This window comes from Bombus vosnesenskii, unplaced genomic scaffold (assembly GCF_011952255.1).
Source record: "Bombus vosnesenskii isolate JDL3184/JDL3185 unplaced genomic scaffold, Bvos_JDL3184-5_v1.1 scf7180000013294, whole genome shotgun sequence".
In the NCBI taxonomy this organism is placed as follows: Eukaryota; Metazoa; Arthropoda; class Insecta; order Hymenoptera; family Apidae; genus Bombus; species Bombus vosnesenskii.
This window is the reverse complement of record NW_022882945.1, coordinates 42,636-64,670: the sequence shown is the minus strand read 5'-3', so window position 1 is coordinate 64,670 and position 22,035 is coordinate 42,636.

The following is a 22,035-nucleotide window of genomic DNA, read 5'->3' as shown; positions in this document are numbered from 1 at the left end:
TCAAACGAAGAGCAGAAAAGTTATATAGTTTGGCCAGTGGTTATAAATAACGGCATTGCTATGACATATTACAGGATGATAATATAAAAATGAAATTCGCGTGGGAAATTTTAAGAATCGACGACGATTCCTTCGTATTTTCCTTAACCTGTTTCAGGATTAAAACGTTGCTGGATTTTGACAAAAATTTGTTACATCAATTATTATTATATAGATATAAATTTTGAATTTAGCTGGTTATTTTAGTCAGTCGAGGCATCCAAGGTACATATTTATATTTTCCAATATAATATATCATCTGCAAGCATCGAATAAAGCTGGATATATAGGGGTCGCGAAAGTAATTGACCAGAATTTGCCTTAATAAATCAAGAACGTGTTTGCCAGGTATAAGAGAAAGAGTAGTTTAAGAAAACGTTAAAAGATAAGCGAATTAACCGTGGACGAAGCGGGCGCAGGGAAGGCCGTCTTTCCTGCACCATCCCCAGACGTTAATCCCGTGAAACCTAATAGAAGGATCAAGCCTTCGTTCGCTTAAAGCGTCACTAATAACGCCAAGCGAAGGAAGAGCGCGGGGTCAAAATCGTTTACGAGTAGCTTCATAATTATTTCGAACAACACTCGCCGCCACAATTAAGCGTACGGCGTAATAAGCGGCGCTTCGTTATCCATCCGGAAACGTGACTTTTTGGATTTTCGAAACTACGCGCTCAGGTCGAGTCGAAGTTTCGGCTGGCTCGTCGGCAAATGAACGGCGGGAACGGTTGCTGTGACGAGAATAAAAGAGCTAGCGGAAATAAGGAAGAAAGAGAAATATATACAGGATGTTTCATAATAAGTGGGCAACATCTAAAGGACGGATTCTACACCTAAAGGTAATGAGAAATGCTCGTATCAACGTATATTCTATTTGATATCGTTCACGAGATATAACGAGTTTTGCGTTCTGTCATTTCGTATCTGATTACCTTCATAGGAGACACGCAAAATCATCTTCTTGCATTTCAATGGATGCATGCAGACGTCTACAGATGTGGCGACTCCTTCAATAGCTATCGATATTCCTTGAATTTATTGAAACCCTTGTTCAATTTTATGGCGAAGTATCTGAACGCTGTCGGTAGACGTTGAGTATACAATGGGTTTCAAGTACATATTTCTGCAAATAAAAATCCAATGGATGCATGCACCGAGATGCAAGACAGTCATTTTGAGTATCTCCTATAATGTTATTTAGATATGAAGCGACAGAGCTCGCCATATCTGAACATTTTTCTAACTTCTATGTTGCGAACTGTTTCTTCCCTTTAGATGCTGAATGTGTTTTTTAAATATTTCCCATTTATTATGAAATACCCTGTATAAGGACAGAGAAAATAAACGAGGAAGAAAAACAGAGAAAGAGAGAGAGAGAGAGAGAGAAAGAGAGATAAATATAAAAGGGAGAAAGGGGGAAGGGTAACGAGGGTTAAAAAGCGAGTACTCGTCAATTATGAAACGCTTCTCTCCCCATCGGTGGAGAAAATTGCGACCCATTAAGGGAAACGCTACGTGTCCAGACGAAATTTTCGGATGGTCGTCGGTCGCGACGCGTTACGTCGCGAAAACAACCAGGGCGGTCGAAATTCGCGCAATTCGCGTGAGCTAAAAAATTCTAATCTGTGCTCGGGAATTTTGACAGATTTTGTAAAGCTATCGTTGCACTGCCGGGACGATTTTCAATTTATTATCGACTACCACGTAGTGACCAGGAATCATGCGATTGAAACTTTTGTCCTCTCTTTCGATTGATTTTGAAACTTTAAACGTCGATGTGTCCCATTATTGTTTCAATTTTTGCTTCGTTTGTTATGTAATCGACCTGAATATTTTCATGTACACTTCCATAATTTATCCGAACATTTGGCAAATCTTAAACGAAATACACCATAAATTGCAAATGATAAAAAGGACGAATTTATCACTTTTTGTAGCAATATTATTGACTTGCGACAGTGTATTTTTGGTAACTCGAATAATTGTTATACATATAGACTGCGTCCTTTTTTATTATTACATATATTGTCATATATCTTTCATCTTTATTCCTTTTCATACTAATCTCACACTTTGTTCATTGACGGTTCTACTGTTTCCACTCATTTGTACCCACGTGTAAGTAAACAATACCTTTGTAATTAACAAGCTACAAAGCGTTCATCAGCCGAATTTCCTTTTCTCCTTACTTTCTCTCGAATAATATTTCCGCGACCCACCGTATATTCCCGTGGAGATCGTTATTTTTTCCCGAGGAATTGATCGTAAGAATGCTGGAAATTTATAGGAACGATTTTGTCATAGCAGCGGCGGTTTTTTTTCGAAAAGAATTTTATAAAGAATCCGAGTCCAATAAATCGACCAGCACGATAATAATTGTCGCTTCGGTTTTATCGATTATTTCGTTAGATCGTAGTGGCGACAACAAATTAATAGTTGCCATTATTTCTTCGAGCTGAGGATGGCAAAACCGGTTCGCGAATCGAGCTTAGCAAGCAAAGTTTTTGTCAAACAATCGCCGATTTCCAACGTACAAGCTGAACAAATCGGTCTATAGAGGAATTCGAAACGTACCGTGTTTCATTGTTTTTAGCTTCGTCCCGTCTGGTCTCGTCGTGCCACTAACCGATAGAAATACTACGAATATACTGTCACAACTATAGCGAAATATACAAAAGCTAGGGCCTATCGATAAATCAATATATATATATACATATATATTTATACATTGTCATATCAGTGTCAACAACGAGAGTTTATTAATGGGAGTGAATTACTACTCAAAATAAATATATGATACTTTGCAGTATGAATTCATACTTCACGTTACTGTTTGCAGTCTAGGGTGTTGAATCGAGTTGACATGATTTAAAAATAAAATTGTTTATCGTACTTCACAACTTGTGCAAACTTCATAAACTTCTACCTTCTAAGTAGAAAAACTAACTAATCAATAGCTACTTTAAAAATGATATTTCATCTTATTTCTTTTTTCAAATATCGTATTGTATATACCGTTTCATTTAGCTGAATGATTCTAAACTTATTTAATATAAATTCTATCGTTACACAATTATTATAAATTCACAAAATTATTGTAAATTCCATCGTTTCCGTAAAATTATTCTTTCTTTCATGCCAACGTTAAAGATAAGTAGTAGGAAAATAATTGGAAGATATTTAATATTCCTTTCATCTTTTCTGCAATTGCACTCTTTTTTTCTTTCAAGTATCACCGAGATATAAAGCTGCATCGACGTTTGCTCGACGATCGTTGGACGATTCTTTCCGCAAGATGTTTCAGAGATTTCGAATGCCTGGATCACGCGACGGTGAACGGAACCGAAGGATCGCTGACATAGCGTGCATGTCAATACCGAGTACGGTTCGAATGCCCTGAACGACCTGAATGCCTGTACCTAGATCGCTTGGCGCAATCATAGAACGATTGCAACGGCGATCTAGCCGAACTTCGTCGACCATGATAGCGAATTTCCTTTTAGAACGTAACCGTAAACGTCGCGGAAACAACTGTTTATGGAACCACTGTTCCCTTTAGACGCAATACCATTTTGACAGGTAAACAATTGGCAAAGTTTCTGAAAGCCAGTGAAACTGCCTTGCAATACTGTGTCGATAGAAAACCGTGATCGAGATAAAAATTTCTATTGTAGGTACTTTTTTATTTTCTCTCGAAAATAAACGATTCACTGAGAAAGTGAATATCGAAACCTCTATATATTATATTTTATGCCAGTTCTATCATTTCTTGAATGTTATTTACCAAGAAACCGGACAAGAAGGAAGATAATTTGCAAGATAGAACATTATATCGACGTTTTAAGAAGTTCTCTTCTTATACTTTTTAGTGAGAGGAAATAAGAAAAAGAGATAGCGCGTGTAAGATCTGGACAGGTCCGTAAAAATAACCAAGCACTTACCAATGAAACAATTCGTCCCACTGGTGCAAGCAGCGAAATGTGATAACACTATGAAACTTTTACGGGTAAATAAAGACCACTGCACGAAATGACGTGGACATCGTAAAATTTTTACAACCCAGAAAGGAAGCATTCCCACTTTCTTTTCTTTATTCTATAAACCTTTAACGCGGTTATTTGTAAATTTCAATATGTCGCAAGGCCATTGATCCTCTCTTACCTTTCCAAGCGTCGTTAATTATTAATCGTCAATCAATTCATCGTAGATTCATAGATTGATGATGTGAAAACATTGTTCGTGATTTTTTTCTAGATTCCAAGAAGTTTCTGAACGGAGAGCCCGCAAGCTTCTGATTCATTGTAAATTTAAGACTTGCCTGAAGAATCTACTGCAGAATTTAAGACTTACCTGTAGAATGTTGAATCTGATGCTTGAGTTTACAGGATTTAATAATTTGTTAAATTGTGCATGCGCTCATCTGAAATTCGCCAACGTGCGAACCTGCAATTTTCAAGGAATTCTTAACTTGATATTGTATGCTTGCCGATTTATTTTCGATTTCTGGCTTAAATCTTAGGCTCGTTCGAGTTCGAGTTTCTGATTCCAAGATTCAAGCTTCCCAGTTTGCATTAGATTCGGAATTTACGCGATCAAAAATCGAGCTTGCAGGTTTTTCTGTTTATTTTATTTATTCTACATTTAAATTTGCATGCTGTGAAATCCAAGCTTGCAGGATTTCAGTGTAAAATTTCTACGTTCGTATTTAAACGTGTACAATTTATCAATTTTATTATAACTTGTTTCTAAAAATCAAACGTCCCGTACAATAATCTCTCGTGTGTGTATAAATATAATACTTATTCCGTACACGTTCATTCTGGCAGAGCCGCAGCTTCGAGCGTTAAAAGTAAATTTCTCTACGTTCGAAATATCACCGTATCGCGTTTCAGCTCGTTAATTAACTCATATCCCGGGCTTCTATTAAATTTACATAATTTATATAACTCGCGCTTTTTCGCGCGGCTGTTTCAAGTTGCCGCAGGATGGTGTTAATTTATGCTCCATTTTAATTGGTCGGTGCTCATTTAATATAATACAATATCAATTTTTAGGATCATTATACGGAATAGAACATCCCACATTTTTTATTTTATTAAATCAATTCGTTATTTGAATGATATTCTTACGACGATGCAAAATATCCAAACCCTCGTTTCTCTTAAAATCGTGATCTTTTGTTTATGTCGTCGTTGCTGCGGATAAGCGATATATTTATTGAATATATCCTATCAACACAAATAAACTTAACTTCTTCGTTGAGTTCGATGAAGCGTATGGAAGCTTTAACAATCGTGCGACATTATTTAATGTTATTTTCGAATTCGTTGGCTGTTGTTTTCACCCATTAAAGTTACCACGTCTGTTAGCTCACTGAAATACGAAACGGAAATGGCTAGCAGAACGGGCCAGTTCGCTTCGATTGAAATGTAAAATTCACGGATAGCCTCTCCATGAATATTGGCCGTTCTGTTTGTTAGCTGGAAGTCTCAATTCTTTATACGTTGATCAAAAAGCAAGAGGTTTCACTGCGAAACGACCGGCTAAGAAATAGCAAACAAGTTGCGTTTATGACGAGCACGCGAGATTAAAGTATACGAGTTGTGAAACCGTTGCAACATTGGAAAATTCTATTTCTTTTCCTTTCTTTTCAGTAAAACTCTCCTCTGAATAAATTTTCTACTGGAATAGTTTATCTTATCGTGAGAAGTAGTTAACTTCCTTATAAACGATCTACGTATTTGTACCAGTTTCTGCAACTTTCTTACGATGAAATATAATGAGAAATCATTTGCATTTGTAAGCCAAGGCGATGAGAAATCTCTACATTGTATAGGGCATCGTGAAATGGAAATTATCATCGATTAGGTGTAGGTGTTGAGTTAGCCGTAAGAGATTGTCGATATCTGTTTATCGATTTTCAAATTAATGTAGCTTTTTATCGAAATGGCAAATAACGATTACGTTCAGAAAAGAGGTCTAAGGCCCGATACGAGCAAACGATTTGTTGATTTTGTACAGAAGATACGTTGAGATTGAAGAGAATCTTATACAGAATTATTTAACGTACATATATTTTCAAAAATTATATCATTGTTAAAATTACCTTCTACGCTCTAACCTAACGTGAACGCGACATTCAAAATCCCCGAAAAATCACAAATCTCTGAAAAAACGATTTCCCATTAAAGAAAGCTCCGTAACATCACCGCTTATCGTGTAAAGAGAACGCGTAACGACGTCGTGGCATTTATCTGAAGGAAAAAATAGCTCGCGAGGAGCTTAATAAGAGGCTGGAGGAGAATCGCGAAGATAAAGTGGAGAACGTTAGAGGATGGTTTGGTCGACGCGTCGAAGGAATCAGCGGCGTCGCGCATAAATTACGCAAGCGAACTCGTTGATTTGCTTGCGTTTAACGCGGTTAATGGAAATTTAATGCACGTCCCAACCGTGGTAATAATAAATAACCTGGTAAGGGAGATAAGGCGGCCGATAACCGCCGCCAATGAGTCGTCGAAGAGTTTCCATTTTGCTCAGGTTAAAGGATGAAGGGACAGAAAAATAGCGGCCCGATAGAGGAGGACTTTCGGAGGAGCGACGGTTTTTCCCGCTTTCTTGCCTTCCCAGCGAACACCACAAACGAAGATAACTCGAATAAATGTAAAAGGGAAGAACGGCTGACTTTTCTCTAAGTGAAAATCGATGGAGTTTTATTGTGTGTCGAGGCATCGCGAAAACTTGCCCCTCATCCTCCTCGCTGTTCGCTGCTTTCTCTCCGTGTTTGTCCTTTTCCCTCTTTCTTTTCTTATTCGGTTAGAGGCACAGTTTCGTCGCGAGAACGATCGAAACTCGATAACAGTCTGCGACTGAATAATTTTCCGCTATTAGACCTGGTACAGACGAGGGATGCGATATTGTTCATTTTATAAAGTATATATGTTGTAGTGTATATTGATGGTATATATATCTTGGAAAGATCATATTTTCGAGAAGTATACGCATTAGTGTGTGTTGTTAAAAGCAAAGAATGCGTTATTTGATATTATTACAAATATCGTCATGTCATAAAGAAAAATGAAGTAAAGTAAATCGGCATGACGTTAACATTTTGTGACGATTCTTAAAACTACAATTTTAATCCATTTTAATATTCGTTTGTAACTTACGTTCGCAAATTTAGAGATACTCCTTCTTTAACATTGTGCTAAGAATATCAATCGAGGGAAAGTTTAAAAGTGTGTTTCCCGACTACGTGAATTTATATCTAGACAATTTGTCATTTTTCCATCTACATTCGACGTTTCAGCAGGCGAAATAATGCGCGATAGTGATGCAAACTTCACCACAAACGGCGATTCATAAATTCAGAAGAGCTTGTGAAACGTTCTTTCTGTCTCGAATTGAAATTTTCGTTGCTCGATGCCATCCCTATTTCGTTCTCCTCGCTCCGACTCCTCCGGCTGCATCCTCGCTTATTAATCCACCCCTCATTATTTCATAATGAAGAGTAAATGGATTTCGTCCTCCCAGGGGCCGAGAGAAGAAACCTGCAGCGCTAAAGTTGCTGCAGAGTAAATAGCAATATATCGAATACAGTTGGAAAAGGGTGTATTCTCTCCCTTTGTTTGTACTTTTCTCTAATATTAATGTTATCGTTAGTATTGTCGTTAAATTACTGTCGGCATTATTGCGAATGCTCCTGTTGTACTATACTATTACTCAAATTTGTTGGAAATACAATTGATGAATGAAATTGTTATTGTCGAAAATAATTATTGAAAAACATTTATCGAGAATGGAGATTTTATTATTCAACTAGATTGTTACTGGGAATGTTATCAAAAAATTTATTTATCGATTTAATACGTTGTGAAAATTCCAGCATAAAAAATTTCGTAACTACAATTGTACTTTTTAAAGAACTATGAAAAGATTCTATATGAATTCTAATTTGTATGAAGAATGAAAGGGAAAGAAATAAACAAAGATATTTTGTTTATACGTTTTATCGAGACAAGTTCGCTTTGTAATTATTCAAAATAATCGATTATTTCTGCGATTTGATATTATATGTATTATATCCATTTTATATGGAATTCTGAATTTTATTGATTTTCTATATTTTCATGAGTATAGACGTACCCACTTATTGGGTATACACACGTGCAATGCCTCAATCAAAGGTAATTAATCGATTATGAGATTAATGGAAAACGTTACTGAATATGATTCGACGAAATAATATTTAACAGCAACACGCAAGGAATGAAGAAAATGACATGTAATAAAAATGACCGCTGATAGGGTTTCAAATGGGATAAAATTCCCAAAGGTTTGACATTTTATTAACATGTTTTGCGTTGATCACGCAAAAGCACGTCTTTTCCATACCATCATTTAATCATTGTATACATAGCAATGTATCTCCTTTTTCATAAATTTCTTGTATTTTTATTTAAAATTTTTATGTTGATTTAAATTCTTATATTTTTATTTGAAACTTCAATTTTGATGTAAATTTAATTTTGATATTTGATTGATCAAAATCTGTTAGAACATCAATCTATTCATGGAATAAGCATATTTTTATAACGTATTAACCACTTTAAATTATATCAAATATTTTCCTCTAAATTTCCAAAATTCAAATGCTCTTGCTCGATCACGAAGATCCGACTTCAAATCTCTTCCGGATGTTTGGCCAAGGAAATTCTCAGACGACTTTCTAGTGGTCGTGCGTTATTTTCATCGGGGATGCCCCCGGTAACGCGGTTATGGAAATTACGAAGCTTCAAAACGTTTTCAACGACGAGAAACGGGGCGAACTGCTTACAGACCGGAGTTCGTGTTTTACTAAACTTTGGTATTCTTCTTCGTCATGAAAACAGGAAACTGGCGTATAGTTAATGAACAGTTACAGCGTTCAAGAAAGCTCGATTGCAGCAGTATGACGTGCTTTCGGTATTTAAAATGTTGTCTCTGATTCTTGGCTAGAACTTCTGTGTGTCGGATTTCGAATAAAATTGATTTTATTTCGTTGAAGATGACACGATTTTCGGAATAGAAATCAATGCTGTATGATTTTTAATAATTCTAGTTGTTACGACCGGTTCGCGGAGAGACGCGGTCGCGAGGAAAACGCGTCAGCGAAAGACGTAAATTCTCGCTACGATTCGGATAATCGACGCCGCGAATTAGTCGTTCCTCTGTTTCGATTAAGATAACAGAGGTGGTTAGAATGAGTTTAACACCGAATTAACCCGTATTCGTATGTATATGTCGCCGAGTACCGCCACATCTTTATCTCCATCATCGGATTTGAAGTGTGCTGATCGCGAGTATGATTCTATACAAATATATGTAATGCACAATGGCTTATGTTATCTCGTATACAATTTTATCATATTTTTTAAATCAAAATTTTGTTTAATAATACACATGGAAGTTCTAATATTAAAAGTTAAAAAAGAAAAACATTTTTACGACAGTCTACTTATACACATACTTACAATGTGCATGGTCATTATACCTTGTACCAGGTCAGATTTTCATGAACTACACAGATATTTTGGCGCATTTACAGAAAAAAAAAGAAATTATTTCCAATGCTAGGCTCGCTGTCACGCGAAATATTCGCGATTCTGTCAATAGTACAAAGAACTTCAATTGCCGATCTTCTCCCACCACATTTTTTTCTTTCTCTCTTTTTCCCAAACGCTTTTCACTTCGGAAGGAATTCCACCGAGTCAAATATTTCGCATCGTAACGGCCGAACGATTTCAACGTTTAGCGAATTAATTATTGGAAGTGCAGCACGCGTTCCATGGGGCTGTCAGTCGTTACAAATTTACCGCGATTTGTTGGTTAAAAGCACTGGAGACGTCTGTATGAAAATTCACGTCAACATTCAGTTGTACACGCTAACGATCTGTAAATTCCCCGGAAATTAGTTCTCTACCCTTCCTCCCCTCCTCTTTCCCCACGCCGCTTGCCAGCAGCTCTCGTGCACCCTTTATTGTCGAATGCGTGAAATTGTTGATCGACGATTCGTTAAGGTATGCAGCCTTCTGCTGGCTACGTTCGAAACGTTTCTGCAATATTATTTCATCGCGTTGCATCCTTTGTGACGCACCAAATCAAACGAGGTATGTATATTTAATCGTCCACCTGATTGCGTTTTATCCCACGCGTTATCTTTATCGTATCACCGTCAATCGAGAAAATTTAACGGAAATTAAGATAGTGGGATATTTCTTTGGTATGCGATCTTTGCGACTTTTTCGATGCTTTATTGCTTTGCTTTATTGTTTAAAGGACTTTCCATGACAAGCGTGAAAATGTCTGACTATGTACGGCCTATTGCTCCTTGTCCTTTTCCAAGATGTTATATTGCCTGGCCATGGACGATTTAGTACTACTTACTTTACTACTCACTTACTTAAGATATTACAGTCATCCGACTGTTAACGATCTACTTCTATTTGTCTTATTTTCTTCCGATGTTACAATGTCTGACTATAAACGGTTTACTACTGCTTATTTTCCTCAAGCCGTTATATCGTTTGATTACACAAGGTCTACTGCTACTTGGCCTGTTTTTTTCTTCTGACGTTAAAATATCCGACTACGAACGATCTACTATCGTTTGTTTTATTTTCTTCTGATTTCACAGTATCTGACTATGAATGCTCTTCCGCTACTTATTTTCTGGACGTATGAAGAAACAAATGTATGTAAAATATTTTGCCACATAAAAGATCAGTGTTTTCCATTTTCCGGAATATCCATTCAACGAAGAATATCAGGTACAATAGGAGCTTCTAAAATTTCAGAAATACGAGCGACGAAAGATTGAAAACTGTGCCATCGAGTCCTCCAGGGATCGCGTTTTAAGGATCGACGGTGTTTCGAACAAAATTACACAGCACGTGCTCACAGTAATCGTTGTTCTTCGGAAAATATTCAAGAAGCTACAAGCTGGCCCGGAAACACGACAGTTTCGAAAGTTTCGACGATAAGAAAAAGAAGGGAGTCGGAAAAGAGGACGTCCTTTGTCGATCGCAAGTGGCGAAGTGAATTGAAAACTTTCCTCCTAAGCTTCTTCGTCGTTTTCTTCTCCGTCTTCTTCCTTTTCCATACTGTCGTCCTTTCGTTTTTCTCCTCTACGTCCTGCATTTTCCACGTTCCCTTCACGATGCAAGTTCTGTTTTGTGCAACTTCCAAGTATTTTCGGAGGAACCGCCACGAGAATGTTCACCTAGAGCACCTCTTATGATCGTTTAATCTTTTTTTGCTTCACTGTTGTTCCGCTCTTTGCTCCATAACTTAGTACTTCAAAAAATGTTTTACTCTATTGATCGATCGAACTTCCAATTCAACAATCTTTACGTAACATACAGTTCTCGGTTGATTTTAATTTATTTCCACTCAAGTTACGTGTTTCTAATTGGTTAATAATCTTCTTCTAATAATATCGACATCATTCAGAAATAAAAATAGGTTATAAGGAAGCTTACCAGATACGGGAGCGTTGTAATAAAATCGTATTAACAAACAGAGAAAGTAATTAAAATAACTGGAATAATAGCGGTACGAAACGACGACGGGAGCGGATTTCTACATGCCTGAAATTCATTTGTTTGGCGGATTAATACGAAGTTAAAATTAATTTAATCGTATCCGTTAAACCGTGCTTAACCCGCGCTATAGAAAATTCTGCGCGATTTTCGAGCCCGATATACGCGAAAATCAGAACAGTTAATTTTTTTTTATAATCGTCGATTTTATCAAAATTTTTTATTCGTTCGACGAAGCAAAATTTCATACTGCAAATGGAACTATTAATATTTTATTTTGTAATCTCGCGCATACACGCCGCCCCATACACGCACGCATACACATATACATAGAGGTATTTATATATGTTACACAATTAGAAATAATCTTATAGATAAAGTATTAACCAGTTCTTTAGGTATTCAGGGAAATCTGAAATTTTCAATTCGATTGGTTCGATTTGGCCTCGAATCAACGACGGAATATTTTAAAGCGAGTTACGTCCCTTGAATCGGTGTTTTCAAGCGAAATAAAACGAGCTCGATTCTTTTAAAAGCAGAAATAAAAACTTTATCGCCGATCCTTTAATACGGAAGAAATACCGACGGGTATTTCATTTAGTTTCTTTTTATGTTTACAATTTTATATCCATTTAAATTGCATTATATATATGTTGTATTTATTTTCGGGATACGTTGTATACGTTTAATGAATATTGAATATCGTTGCAAATGATATTTTTAAGGATCTAATTCAATTAATGGCATTTGATACGTAATTTGAAGCAGTACGTTTTTCAATTCAGCATTTTTCGTTATTTGACAGGATTCCATAATAAATAACCCCGTTCCAATTTCAACGAATATACGGTGGAATATGTCAATCCTAAAAAATACTACAAAGTTCGCAATAATTCAATCTCATAAAAAATGCGCCATAAATATATGAAAAAATCGGATAAATAACGCAACAAGATATTCGAATTCTGCCTTATAAATATATAAATTCATTTTTCCGTTCTTTATATTCTATAAATTCACGATTTGACGGCAGCACGCCGTAATTCTATTAACTTAATAATAATCCAGCGCAGTAACAATCCTATCCGCTGAAATCCAATACTCAGCATTGCGTCATTTCTTCATCCTTCCCCCGTCGATTTGTATCAAATCATTCTTCGTAATAAAGCAATCCGATTAGACTGCGGACGTTTATCCATTTTATGGAAAATTCGGAGGTGTAAAAATGCAAATAATATCTACTCATAATACGCAAGTATTATGTGTAGTATAATTATATACGTATATTATGTGAAACATACCTACAGGGAAAATAAATCGAGAATAAGATATAACATTTTCTCAAACGAGTTCACTTCTTTTTAAAATCGTACTTTCGATATTTCGCCTATAATTAACTAATGATTATTCACTGATACTTATCCACTTTCGTTTCCATCCCTTTACATTTATTAATTTTTCCTACCTCTTCTTCTCTTTATTTCTTCCTTCTATTATTTTTTTTTTTTTATTTCGTTGGGATACACGTTTTGGAAAAAGCACTTTCTCGATCATTTTTGCTCGATTGATAACCGTGCTCCATATTATTTCGAAATTGGTATCCAACATTTTTTCCATTTCGCCATGGGAGAGGAATGGAAGGTGAGAGCTTCCGGCAATTTATTTAATTGGCCCGACGTCCATCGCGAATGGAGATGGACGGTTTAATTGATGTACGAACGAAAATGGATTAAAGATATACATTGATAGAGACACTGTTAATGGGAATGGCGTAAATAATTGATCGCCAGTTTTTCGATTACCCCATGGCGCTCGCATCATCAACACCCTTTAAATGGGAAAAGTATTTCAACTAGTTTCCCCAACTAATTTCCCTGTAATTCAGATCCTTCGTTGTAATTATGGTGAAATTTTCTCTGATTTTTCTGTCTCATAATGTAACGCCCAGAGATTGTAAAAATACGTTACGATTTTTCGAGTTGAGATTTTCTTGATTCTATTTATTTTTGAAAGTTTTTTTTTTGTATTTCGATAGGTTTTACTTAGTTTTCAACGAATGGCTAATCGAAGTATGTTCTTAAAATATCAAACGTATATGTTTACTTTGATATACTTTCTCGAGCCAAAAACAAATTTCCATTCGAAAACTAGGTTTTTGGAAATTTATAAAAATTTCCATTTACGATTCCTATATGAAGACCATGGTAAATAATAGTTAAAAGCTCTGTTAATATTTTTATACGAAATCGCATCTGATAGAATATTTCGGTGAATCGATTTGCAATTTCTCCTGGCGATTAAATTTAATTTTTGGAAATTCGCACACCATTTTACCGGTAAGATTCATGCGTTGTGGCTGAAGATTATTGAAAAAATGATGAGTCATACGACGTGGAGTGAATATCTAGCGAAACTCACGGCCTTAATGCACTTGCCAGGACAGAGTCGGAGTTTCATGAAAGTTAATAGAAGTTTAACGGCGAACTATCGGAGCTCTCAGCCCACGACCAACAGTTGTTTTCGTAATAAAAGTGTCGTAAATATGAGGAAGCACAGTGCTTTTTCATCAAGCGTAATAAAGTGGCAAGATCGTTGTAACGGACCGAAACTTCACAATGTTCTTATGCGATGGCGTATCTTTCGCCATTTTCTTGCAACTTCTCATACGTATATCGATCAAAAACTAGCGTAAACTTCATCGCTCGAAGAAATCTTTCATTTGTTCCAACAAACAACATGTATATATGTTATTATTATTTGTTAATATAGTTGTTGTTTGTATTTCTCTGAAGTGACTCAAGTAGTTTCTGCCTATGTCGAGTACAGACCAAGTCATAACGTGGTTTATGCGAATTCTCCTAGTTACCGGAACCAGTTCTAACTATGTTGCTCTCAGACTGTTCCCAGTCTGATTGCTTTCTGTATCACATATGGTATTATCGGATTCTGACCAAGTTGTTTTCAGTTGGCGACGAAAGTGTGCGACATTATTCAGGTGACTGACCAAGTATACCTCTATTCACAACTCTATTCACAAATCAAAGATTTTTCTTCTAAAGAAATTCAATTATTTCGAGATAAAGAAATCTACCATTTACAAATTTCTAAGAATTGAAAAATACGATATTTTTCATCCTCGATCGATACGATAAAATTCTGTGCCTGGTACCAAACAATTTACCTAATATCTGTAATATATTCTAATATTTCAGAACGCGGATTTCCTATAAAATTTCCCTATTAAGATCGAGCTTCGTCTCAACAATTCTGTCAAATTGAAAGTTTCTTTCGCGCATAACTCTTTCGTATAAGAATAAAAAAAAAAAAAGAAAGTCATTTGATATTTAAAAAGCAACACCATCCATATCAATTTCCAAAAAATTAGAAATCATTATTTTAATAGCCGGATATCACGCTATTACAAAATCGTCGAGTTCGTAGCGATCGATTCACCGGTGATTAATTAATCAATTCAGTGTGGCAGCGGGTTCTTTGAGCGGCCGGAAGTCCGGCTGGTGCCGGCGTCGAATGCACACGGAGCACGTTGAAATGGTAGTATAAAGCTTTTCAGCGCGACGGGGTCGAATTGTTCGAACGTGGTAAGTCTGTTATGGAGGTTTGGTCCTTTTCAGGGCCGGTGGAAAATCGTTTTCCAAGCGGCCATTGTGGTAGGTAAGCCGATTCCTCGTTGTCGAATAGAAACGATTTGGTATCTCGATGTATACGTAGCGTCGCAGTATCCTGGCGAACTCGACGAGATCTAAATCACGTTCCTGTATTATGCCACGTTATCAATAAGAGCTGGAAAAAAGGCAACGTCTTTGTTCTCTTTCGTTCTTTCAGCCGAATCCAGACGCTTTCCCTCTTTTTCGAAACAGCTTTCAACAGGATTGAAAGCTGACGAACGAAAATAAAAAACGTGTGTATAGTTTCCTTTCCAAGATATTCTCGTCTCGCTTGCCTTTTTTTCTTCGTCAATTATCCTGTTATTGGATTTTAAGCGGCATTGTGTATTATTGCGAAGGTTTTCCTGTCGGTACTTAGCGATTGTAAAAAGGAATTTTTTTTTTCTAAAGGAAAGTCTTTCGGTCGAAGATCGCAGATTTTGGTATTCATCAAGAAATTCTTAGTACCGCGAGGATTCCTTTTCTATAATTCTTTCATTAAAATTATAATATCCCAGTGTTTCACTTAAAAGGGGAAAATTTTATTTTGGAAAAAACGAGAAGTTACAAGATCTTGAAAAATCTCAAACCATAAACTACCGAATTTCGGAAACATTCAAATATCAAATAATCATATCCGAAATATTAAATTTTGAAGATTTAAAACAACCGAAAGACAAAATTGCCAAGCGTCAAACATCCCAAATATCAAATTCCTAGATTCCCAGAAATCTCAGACGGTAGATTCGCGAGTGCCTAAAAATCTCACATACTAAATTCCCAAGAATCTCAAATTCCAAATTCTCAACAATCTGAAACGCTGAGTTCACAAATCCTGTAGAAAGTGTTCGCCAAAAGCAGTGTCGTCTACGTCTCTCCACCAAAACCTTATTCTTCCATCAATCTCCTTTGAAAAAAGTGCGCATCAAAAGCACGATGGCTCCGAAGCGTTCACGAAAATAGCTACATCGAGCAGAAGGTTAACATCCACCATCATGATGGTTTATGTCGAATAGAGGTGAAAAGATGAACGAGGATCAGAACCGGAAGGGGGTTGGAACCGATCGCGACTTCGCAACGCAACGCGGCCAGGAATTATGGATACCATTATAAGGAGAAAGATTAGAAGGTCGTCGTAATATTTTTATTACCTCATTTCACACGTACGAGGCTCGCACACCGACTCGATCGGGCACAAATCGCGTCGTTGGAGCAGATCGTATCGAATGGCGTTAAGGAACGAGAATAAGAGGAGCTCCGCGAGACGAAAAATCCAATTCCTCTGGCAAAAACGTGGCCCGATTAACCACGGGCCTCGTTGATCATCGCGGATTACCTTCAACTACGTTAATCGATTATCGACTGCTTTGCTGATCGGTGGACGCGGCTGATGAAAGTTGTTGCCGGTGTTCGGTGATCCCGTTAAAAGATACCCGAAGCTGATTCGTGCGATTTTGGACATTGTTTATGATTAATGGGGTTAGGAAGAGACCGTGGTTTTAGATCGGATGATAATTTGTTGATTTCGATTGATAATTGGTTGAATTGGTATTGTGGAAATTTGATTTGGCAGCAAGCAAATATGCTTTATATATCTATTTTGGGATAAATTGAATTCACAGTGTGTTGTTTATGTAGAATAGTTGCGGATATTGTTTATAATTCATGGTTTTGTTAAGAGACGTTTAATTTTATTTGGATATTTAATTGTTATTCAGTCGGTGTTTTGGTATTTTAATTAGAGAGAATGTGAAAAAAATGTATACACACAGATATACACGTATCTTAAAAGCTGATGCTTTCTTGTACAAAGTAAAGAAATACTTGACGATGTATCTTGTTTTGCAACTTTTCACGAGTTGTTCACAAAATTTGTTATATACATTTTCATGGAAGTTCAATGTTCGTAATTCATCCTTTCGCTAATTTTCAAAGAAATACCGTCTAATTGTAAGTTTATTCTCAACAAAGATTCTAACCAACATATATTCTCTAAATTTAGAAACAATAAATATACGACTGGCGAGGATGCGTCCTTAAACTCATCCAATAATTTCCTGAAATTCTCCATGTTCAAAGAACACCTGAAAGAAGCAATTCGCAGAGAACAGAATAATCAAAGAAGCTGCGACCATGATCGAATGTAACCGCGTCTCGAGCTGCTGTCTAGAAGAAATCCAGCTGGGAAAAGGATAAGAGGGAAATCAATTTACAATTTGCCGCATCGAAGCGACGAGAGTGCTCTATAAAAAATGGCGAGCCGCGGGGCCACGAACAGGCCTCAAAGGACAGGGTCGAAAGCAGAAAGCGAGTGAGTTTGAAGCTTGTTCTCACGGGAACCGAAATCACATCCTTAATTTCCATAAAAGAGTGCGATGGGCCTCTTTCCTCTCACTTCGATCGAGTGCCTTCCTCGCCTCTTATTTTCTTCATCTCTTTTTTTATCTTCTTCCTCTAGCCTTTTACTTTTGCCTCTTCTTTTCCCCTTTACCCGATCCTCCCACGGGTAAGAAGATGTCTCTGTCTTTCGAGGAACTTGAAGCTTCGTAAGCATATCTCGTTCATCCTCTTACCTCGTTCGCGACTTTGCCACTCAGCACACTCTCCGCTCTTCTCTCTGTCTCTTTTGGTGACGCTTGCCTTGTGTCAGACCAGGTCAACGTAATTACCGGCGAGGGACCTCGTTGCTCATTGCCTTGTTCGTTTTTTGAGCGACACTCGTGTACTTGATGTATCGGTACATCCTTTAGATTTTTAATCGCTCGTTGTTTTTTAATTCTCTTGTTCCTGATAAGGGACGTGTAAGCGTTTGAGAATTCGACGATTTGTGAAGGACAAGCTTGACAAAGGCGTGGATGGCGTATAATAAGCATTATACTTGAGACGAAAAATGATTAGAATACTCATAAAGTTTGGTGTCCCTCGAGATCTTACAGCAGCGTTGGGGTAAAAATTGATTTACAAATAGGAAATTCTGGCCCGTGTCTCGATTAGTTTCATTAATTGAATTGCAATTTAGCAAAGTTACATAGAATTTGGGAATCTTTCTTTTTATCTATTAACTAACTTCGTTATATTTTCCCTATTTTTCCTATTCCTCACATTCTATCTTCAATTGTCTATCGTTCACATTCTATCGTTTTATCTTATCCTTAACTAGCTCGGTAATTAGTATCCATAATTAAAGGCCTATAATCCAGCAAATCGTAATTTCCAACAAGGAATAAAGATCCTTATCATACCAAACATACTAAAACACACACACAAACCATCGGAAAAAAGAAAAAGTATATTTTCACTCGATTTTCTTTTACATTTTTGTACGTTATAACCTCAGCGTTGAATTTCTAATATTAAAGATATTAGGTCTGAATTATACTATCAACCAAACTCGACCCAATTCACTCAAAAGCTAGAGCAACCCCTACTCTAAAGAACACATCTTTTTCCAAGTTGATATCTCAGTCGGTTTGCAAGATACAGCGATTCGAAGGACGTTATAGGACAGCGCGCGCAAAGCTGAATGGCGGTCGAATTCCCGGAAGCGGCGTGACCCACTTTTCCTTCGTGAAAATACGCACGCAGCGTAGTAGTGATAGTAAAGAAAAAAACGTCGATTCAGCGTCCGCCGGTGGGCAGCTAGTGTGGGGTAGGTCAGTGAGTGCGTGCGAGGAAGAGGCCCGAGTGTGCGAGAAAGAGGACGACAGGGAAATATTCAAAATTATGGCCATCTTTAAACGGCCATATCTTCGAAACGGGAAGTCGTAGGAAGATGAGACAAAAAACATTTTAAAGAGGAAGTTTAGAACTCTGTAGTCGTGTAATTGATGAGATGGTTCGATGAAACGCAAGAAGGTTACAGAAAAGAGTATTATAGGTAGAAAAGGGAGAAATTTGATGAGTTTTCATGGTATCGATAGCGAATAACAATTGACAATATAAATATGTCGTGTCAAGAATGGTGCATGCTCGTAAAATACAACGAAAGATTAGTGTTAACGAGGAGTAAAAATTACAACGTTGTATTGAAAGGTGGTTTGAGAACTATGAATTTTGGAAAAATCTGCTTTTATTCAGGATATACAGGATGTGGTCGAATGACATGTACAAGCGGACGTGAGGTGATTCCTTATGAAAAGAAAAGAAGAAGATGTAGAATGAAACCCTTTTTGTCCGAGGCTTTGTTTTAGAGAAAATCGTATTTGAAAATTTATCAAGTGCACTTGAATATCATTAATTATCGGCTAGGTATGAATAAACAATTAGTAGGAAATTATTCTATATATTAGGCTGTCTGAAAAGTTTATTTCGTTTCATAAGGCGATAATAGATGAACAACAATTTCTGTTTTATATTATTTTATTGAATTAGGTATGATCCATTTCGTTCCATTTCTATTATTATGTTCGTGCTTAATTCAATAAACTAATATAAAGCAAGGAACATTGTGCGTCTATTATTTCTTCATAAAACGAAAGAAACTTTTCGGACAACCTAATACAAACTTCAAATACTTCTTTTTTTATGAATCTGTTAAAATACATACAAATTCGATATAGTGACGAAATAATTTTCACATAACTTCATATTCAATGAGTTGATGGTTAGTGTAAATCAATTTATTTATAACATAAACGAGTGCGTATAGATTTGAATTGTTGAATTTTTAATCCTAGAGGTATTAAGTATGAATTGTACAATCAATTGAACTTAAAGATCGAGATCGGTCAAAATCCTACTTCGTCGATTGTGTAAGACGTCAATTTGAAAGCTTCAGTATCAAAAGATCGGCGATTCTAAAAGACAAACCTAGTGAATTCCAGAAGACAAACATAGTGACATAGAGGAAGACTAACTAAAAATATAAGGCTTTGTGATATTTAAAAGAGCTACCGATAATCACAGGTACCAATATAATTCAATCAATATGAAAGAACCGAAATTGAAGTCATAGAAATGATTTTTCGTTCATCAAAAATGCTTCAACTTTTTATATTTAGACCTCAACGATTTGTCTATCATTAAAACACTGAAAGACTGGAACCATAACATTCCATGGAAAATCCACGGTTCAGATTTCCCAATCTGGTACAATTAGCCGACACCGGAAACGGCTAATTGACAGGCGAGAGATAAAACAGCTCGATCGAATCGTAATCGAGGCTTCCACGGCCTCGAGCACGTCAATAGCCCTCGTCAGACGTCGTCCACGTTCTGATAAGTCTGTCTGGTTTGTATGACGCGAGCTATTCTCCGCGGAATGGTTCCAAAGCCTGTCGTGCAAATTGAATATTTGGCTGTTTCGTTTGTCATAACTGTCGTCCAATGTCCTCTCCTCGAGAGTGAGAGAGAGAGAGAGAGAGAGAGAGAGAGAGAGAACGTCGGCATCACGTCGTCTATACTGCTACTTATCATGACAGACACATTTGAGCGGTCATTCCCTTGTCGATGCGTTTCCTGTTTCTCCTCTAATGATAATGTCATGATTTATTAAGTTTGCGTAGTTATTTCTCGAATAAAGGAATCGTTAACTAACGTTGCAATATTCCATTTGTAATATATACAATTTTTATATAAATTTTACATTATATATATTTGTAATATATATAAATATCAAATATTATTCTTTGTTATTTTTCTCCCATTTAGATTTTACAGTTTCATAAAGTTTGTGAAAATGGAAAAATTAATTTTTTACAATCATTAAAAATATGCAGATACTTTCGTCTTTTAACAAAATTAATCTTGACTTTTATTCAGACAAGAGGACAATTACACGAATATTTATAGGATATGTGGGTCAACACAAATAACAGACGAGTGGTTCTAATGCTAATAAAAGTCATTTTAAATTATGTCATACTTAATAATCGACCCTAATATAAACTCAAATAGCACACATTGTCGTTGATGATCGATCGGTCCAAAAACAGCAGCAACTAGCAATGGGCGCGAAAATTTCACGTCGGAAATTCGTAAAATGAAATTCACTTACCTCTGGCTGGTCCCGGCGGAGCATCGTCGTCGAAAGTTGCCACGACAAGGAGATAATTAATGAAGGATGAGACGCAGCCTCGCAGCGCGAACTTTGCCCGTCGTTCGACCCAATTTCCACCCAGACAATTTGTCAATGTACCGGGATTTTTCGATCGTCTACTCGCAAGATTGTCGCGAGACCCACGGGGCTTCGTCCTCCATAAAGAAACTTCCGCTAGATCGTCCGTTTCTTCGAATAATTATTCAAAGCTTCGCCCAACTGATAAAAATTGCGGTCACATGGTCAAACTAAATAGATCTATCGACTGCAATTAATCTTAATTGATCGTGGTTAACGCATAATATAATTGATTGTAATTATTTGTTTCGTGAAGTATTTACATGAAATTATTTGAAGATATAGGAAATAAATATGATTAGTATATATTTATATCTTTGTTGATTTTCTGATTTCAGTGTCATTATAGGAGTACCATTTTAATACAACGTAATAATTTCTTAAATCCAAAGGTATAAATCATTTAAAAATATGTAGTTTATAATTCTTTTCTTCTAGTAGTTCTTTTAACGATTCTTTCTACAACTGTTCTCATGATATATCCAATGATAAATTAATATGCATACCGACATATAACATGTTATAGTTCATATAAATAAAAAATTTATTAGATAATGTTACGATTCGTTAAATTAAGAAATTCTTTGTTTAACTTTAAATTCAAAGTTCCAATTATGCCTCAGGAATAAACGCGAATTGTTAT